This window comes from Sinocyclocheilus rhinocerous, unplaced genomic scaffold (genome assembly GCF_001515625.1).
Source record: "Sinocyclocheilus rhinocerous isolate Xijiao unplaced genomic scaffold, SAMN03320098_v1.1 scaffold1809, whole genome shotgun sequence".
NCBI lineage: Eukaryota > Metazoa > Chordata > Actinopteri > Cypriniformes > Cyprinidae > Sinocyclocheilus > Sinocyclocheilus rhinocerous.
Window position 1 is genome coordinate 12,362 of NW_015663347.1, and position 6,670 is coordinate 19,031.

Consider the following 6,670-nt stretch of genomic DNA (forward strand, 5'->3'; position numbering starts at 1 on the left):
ACAGCGAGAATAAAAGTTACTCCTTCTTTCTTTGCGTGAACATTTGGGCGGCGTTATGCAAATCTTCCCACATAGTGATGTAGATATGTGGGGGCGTGTTAGAACGAGCCGTTTTAGGTAGGTGTGGCTGACTCTTAACTTTTATAAAGAATAGTTCTTTGGATTTGAGACTTTAGTCTTTGCAACTTTACATATCTTCTTTATGCACCAAGAGCTTGGAACACTCCAAAGAGAAAGGAAAAATTTTAATCGCATTAAATGACCCCTTTAAAATTACAGATGTGTTTAATTTTAGTTTTAGATATAACAAGACATGAAGGATCTCTTTGCCGACCACATCACATCTCAATAATCAGTACGGCCAGCTGACCTTGGCTAAGTCTGATTATACAAGCTCGTATGTGCGCGTGTATCCGAGGGCAGGTCTCATAACACAGCCGATCCTCCAATAAATGTCCATCAGACCATCTGTTACATGTGTGAAGTGTCAGCAGTGATTCTGATGATGAGCTACAGTTCAATATATACTCAAAGCTTTATAGCAACACCCAGTTTCATATTTTGCAAATGATTCATAAAGTCGTAACTGACGATAACAGCTAATACTGAGTTTCCTTGCGGGAAAAACAGATACGGCTGGCCAGGGGGTATTTTATTTATTTTTTTCTGTCAAATGCAGATCATCTGTGAATGTGTTTGAGTCTTGTCTTGCTTCCAGTGTGTGGACTCCTGTGACTGGTATAAGCAGGGGCTCATGGGAAGGTTAAACAAACAGGCGAGTCAGCTTTGACTGAGGTTGAGTTATGATTCTGTTATGTGTTGCTTCATTAAGTTGTTTGTCATAACAGGCAGGCGATGCGTCTTTTTCATTATTTACTGTGCCTGCAGTTCAACTTGACCAAGCCCACTACTCTATACATTTATACATTATCAGTGGAAACATGCCTCCATTCCACGCAAATTTGGTTTGTTATGGAATCATTATTATCACAGAATTGTTATAGAATCAAAACACTGCTCTTGTACACTACTGCTGACATTGTAAGCACCTCATACTGTATTGCACTACTGTTAATGTGATCTTCTGCGCTTTACTGTTAACATTTTGTACATCCTCATTATATTTGCACTACCTCAGCATCTGACTCAGACACACAATGTCTATTCCTTGCGGGAAAAACAGATACGGCTGGCCAGGGGGTATTTTATTTTTTTTTTTCTGTCAAATGCAGATCATCTGTGAATGTGTTTGAGTCTTGTCTTGCTTCCAGTGTGTGGACTCCTGTGACTGGTATAAGCAGGGGCTCATGGGAAGGTTAAACAAACAGGCGAGTCAGCTTTGACTGAGGTTGAGTTATGATTCTGTTATGTGTTGCTTCATTAAGTTGTTTGTCATAACAGGCAGGCGATGCGTCTTTTTCATTATTTACTGTGCCTGCAGTTCAACTTGACCAAGCCCACTACTCTATACATTTATACATTATCAGTGGAAACATGCCTCCATTCCACGCAAATTTGGTTTGTTATGGAATCATTATTATCACAGAATTGTTATAGAATCAAAACACTGCTCTTGTACACTACTGCTGACATTGTAAGCACCTCATACTGTATTGCACTACTGTTAATGTGATCTTCTGCGCTTTACTGTTAACATTTTGTACATCCTCATTATATTTGCACTACCTCAGCATCTGACTCAGACACACAATGTCTAGAAACTTTGATTTTGCACAAATATAATTTTTGCACTGCATTGACATCTGTGTTGGTTTACTACACATCTTATCCCTGTAAAGCCTAACATATGAAATCATATTCAGAAAAATCTTTTTTTTTTCTTTGAACCTTTACACAAAATATTTTGCTAATATTTTAAAAGTTTGCATGTGTTTATTGTTAAAGGTATAGTTCACCCAAAAATTAACATTATCCCATGATTTACAAACCCTCTAGTCATCCTAGGAGTATATGACTTTCTTCTTTCAGATGAATACAATCAGAGTTACATAAAAAAATGTCCTGGCTCTTCCGAGCTTTATAATGGCAGTGAATGGGGGTTGAGATTATGAAGTCCAATAAAAGTGCATAAAGGTTTCACCGGGCCCACTCATCGTTTTAATCGTACGCTACATTTTAATTATATCGAATGGAATTGATCTTACTGATATAGATATCGTACTTCAAAGTGATGATGTTACTGACCATTTCCTTGTATCGTGCATGCTGCGTATTACTGATATTAACTATATGGCTCCGCGTTATCGTCCGGGCAGAACTATTGTTCCAGCCCTATCCACAAACTCATAGAAAATAACCAAAACAATCCAAGGTTTTTATTTAGCACAGTGGCTAGATTAACAAATAACCAGACGCCACCCGATCTAAATATTCCCTCACAGTTTAGTAGTAATGATTTTATGAATTTCTTCACTGATAAAATAGATAACATCAGAATTACAATAGCAAATGTAGATTCTACAGCGTATAATACTTCAGCTTCATTCATCGCACCAAAATATAAACTGCAGTGCTTTACAATTATAGGACAGGAAGAGCTAAATAAACTTATCACTGCATCTAAACCAACAACATGCCTGTTAGATCCTGTACCCACTAAATTACTGAAAGAGTTGTTACCTGTAGCAGAAGAACCGCTTCTCAATATTATTAACTCGTCGTTATCTTTAAGTCACGTCCCAAAACTATTCAAACACATTTAATAGTAATGACTTATTAAGAAACCACAACTAGATCCTAGTGAACTGGCAAATTACAGACCCATTTCAAATCTTCCGCTTATATCTAAAATTTTAGAAAAAGATGTGTCTGCTCAATTATACTCCTTCCTGAAAAAAAAAAGATCTCTATGAAGAATTTCAGTCAGGTTTCAGGCCCCACCATAGCACAGAAACTGCACTTGTTAAAATTACAAATGACTTGCTTCTTGCGTCAGACCAAGGCTGCATCTCATTGCTAGTTTTACTTGATCTTAGTGCTGCGTTCGACACTATAGATCAATGGTCGGCAACAGGCGGCCCGCGGGCCAAAACTGGCTCGCCAGCAATAATATCTGGCCCGCGCCCGCAGTCATAGCGGCTGGTTCTGAAATAGATCTGTCATGACAGCAACAGTTACTCACAATCAGAGTATGTGAGCGGAGCGGTGTGATTTTGAATGGAGCGAGGAGCGGATTTTTTAAAAGTCGGAGCGTCGTGGTTTTCACTCGCTCCAGGAGCACTCCACCGCTCCATCACGAGTACAATTCATGCCAATGGCCCATAATATATCTGCATATTTAGCAAGAATTTACATGTTAAACATTTAGCTAGCTTGATAAAGAAGGATCACTCAAATCAGAAAGAATGTAAAGGCTATGATGACGGCAATGGACATGAGCGGGAAGTTATAGTTCTCAAGGAATTTGTTTGTTCCTTCTATACTGAATATTTTTTAGCTGAAAGCATGATTTAACAAGTACTACAAGACTTATTCACACGAAATCGCTCTCTCAATAATGCATTCAAACACATGTAATTTTACAGTGCTACTTCATCTGTCTCCAATTTCGAATGAGCAGAAATATGTAAGAAATGCATCGATCCGTAGGTAAAATAAAAAAAATGTAAATGTTATTTTCATCACAAACAAAATTTACACTGCAAAAAGCAGCAATTATACCTTTTAATGCCGAAAACCATGTTATTAGCTTGTTATGTGGTAGGAAAAAGTTTGCACACTAGTGTTCCAATAAGCCACTTTGAAACTCTCCTGTTATTTTATTTATTTTATTTTTTAATATACGTTATGAACAGAACTGTGATATTTCAAACAAACAAATACATTAGATGCGGAGCGAAGGCAGAGCACAGGCAATTCTAGTTGCATTTTTCATCAATTAATTTCTTAAATTATCCTTTGACTATGTTCTGGCCCGCCATCTAGTGGCGAAATTTTTTTTTGGCCCGATGCCAAACTTACTTGCCGACCCCTGCTATAGATCATGACATAATTAAATCGATTACAAAACTATACAGGTATTCAAGGGCAGGCTTTAAGATGGTTGAGATCCTACCTGTCTGATCGCTACCACTTTGTTCATTTAAATGGGGAGTCATCTCAATTATCACTAGGGCTGTCAAAAAAATATTAGAATTTCGAATATTCATCGAATTTAAAATAAAAATCCACATTCGAATGCAAAAACGTTGCATTCGAATTTTAGGTGTGCGTTAAAGAGGCAGCCTTATCGGTGGCGCACGAGATGCGATGACGATGTAAGTGTCATTGCATTTTAATGTTTTGTTAGTCTATCCAGTTGAAGCCACTAGATGCGGCGCTGCTGTGTTGTTAATTACAAATATTGCGGGGAAAGAGAACATCAATGCAAAGAAGAACTTGTTTACGTCAAAACTGAAACCAAGCCGTTCACACAGAACGCATATTTCGTGCATTTTCTAGAGGGACATCTATCACCGTTGCACTCGCGTCTCGCAGAAGAGAACTGCATGTTTAGAAAGCCATGTAAAAATGAATGCAAGTTCAACTCTGAAAAAAAAAATATCTCAAGACTTAATGGCGGTTTCCCCCCCCAAACCCCCTCCCCCCATTTCACTCCAGTTCGTGTTTTTAAATGAATGTTCTCTGTGTGATTGGCTTTCGGCCCTTTGTATTAAACTATGAATACATACATGATGCTGTTTTGTTTATAGTTGTTTAAGCAACTTAATTAATCATAATTGGTTTATAAACATTATTTTAAACATTATGCACTTTGTTTCACAGATAGTCATGTTATCTTATGCTCAGTGCGCCCTCTTGTGGCCTCGGGAGAAAAGTCAAAAGCTTTTCTTTATCCTAACTGAAATTATGCATTTTAAATTTGAATATAATTCGAATTTTGATAATATTTAAGCACAAAATTCCAATTTAGTTTTTCAGCCATTTTGACAGCCCTAATTATCACCAGTAAAATATGGAGTGCCACAAGGATCTGTCCTAGGTCCTCTGCTATTTTCAATATACATGTTGCACCTTGGTAATATTATTAGAAAATACGGGATTAGTTTCCATTGTTATTTTTGCAACGATTTGTATCATGAAAAGAGCTATACAAATAAACTTGAATTTAATTTAATTAAAAAATAAAGTGCGTCCATCCATCATAAAAAGTGCATAAAGGCCTTCTGAAGTGAAGTGATGCCTTTGTGCAAGAACAATATCCATATTTAAAACTTTATAAACCGTAATCTCTAGCTTCCGCTAACTGTCATACACGCACTCAGAGTGGCATTCCAGCGGATGCTGTAGGATGTAAGCTCTGGTGAGAAGTGACGAAAGTGGAAGCGCAGAGGAGAGAGCAAAGAGAGCACTGGTCATGAATTAGAAGTACAAAACAAGGATTTGTAAAGAAAAATGTCGGAGGATTTCTATATAAGCCAAGAGGAGACTGGTTTTCCTTTGCTGTAAACAAAACTTGGTTCTCACGAGACTAGCATTTTCTCACTGGAGCTTTTACTATGCCTATGTCCTACGTCATCCGCTGGAACGCAACTCTCTCGTGAACACAAGTGATGACAGTTAGAGGAAGCAAGAGATTGTGATTTATAAAATTTTTAATATGGATATTTTTCTTACACAAACATATCGCTTTACTTCAGAAGGCCTTTATTAACCCCCTGGAGCCGAATGGAGCACTTTCAGCCTGGTCTCATTGTTTATACATAGACATTAGTATGTAACATTTCCAAGCACAAAACATAATTTTTTTGTACGTATTACAATGATTAAAAATTAAAATTGCTACGTATTTACAGCTGAAAATCGGAAAATGTTTACAAATCTTTTATATCATTAAGATGTTTGTATCAATGCATTTTTATCAGCGATTTAGATTTTTAGACGCCTTAACCTACCCCCAAACTTAAAGCTACCCATTTTATAGCCACAATAAAAAAGATATCAAATCTAATTGACCTAAATATGCAGGGAAATTACCATTTTAGTACAATATAGCATTAAAAAGATTTTTTTAATATATATATAGTCGCTAATCCCACTCCTACCTCTAAACCTAACTAGATTCACTGGCATTATAAAGCTTGGAAGAGTCAGGGGATTTGTTAATATAAGTCTGATTGTATTTGTCTGTAAGAAGAAAGTCATATACACCTAGGATGGCTTGAGGGTGAGTAAGCCATGGGTTAATTTAAATTTTTGGGTGAACTATCCCTTTAAATATAATATTTGACACATCAGGCTTTTATGGCTCATATAATATAAAAATAAGAAAATATGGAGCTCATACTCGAGGAGGAAAAAAACACCCCAGTTTTATCCAGAGGACCAAATTTGCGAGACAGAAGGTCTGTAATAGATTGCATACAAGTTTAGTCATTTGCATATTAAATATGATACAGTAGATTTTAAAGGGATAATATTTTGTAATGCTTCTTACAAATATCTCTATATTTGTAACTTTTGCTATTTAGTAGATTTTGTACATGTCCTTTGCATTTGTTTCTGTTGTTTCTTTGTTTGTCTTTCATGGTTGTGAAAGCATGAGCAGCAACAGTAATTTAACTGTCCTAGACAATGGTTTTTCAACTTTTAACACACACACACACACACACACACACACACACATATATATATATATATATATATATAT

At 36.6% G+C, this 6,670-nt stretch overlaps 1 long non-coding RNA gene across 1 annotated transcript in view; it reads right to left on the bottom strand.

Annotated features, from left to right (window-relative positions):
• Positions 1–3,995, bottom strand: part of LOC107728795 (uncharacterized) — a 13,568-nt gene extending 9,573 nt beyond the window's left edge. The window contains exon 1 of the long non-coding RNA XR_001638513.1: positions 3,924–3,995. This is a non-coding gene — a long non-coding RNA (uncharacterized LOC107728795). The remainder of the gene's footprint in view (positions 1–3,923) is intronic.
• Positions 3,996–6,670: the final 2,675 nt, after the last annotated feature.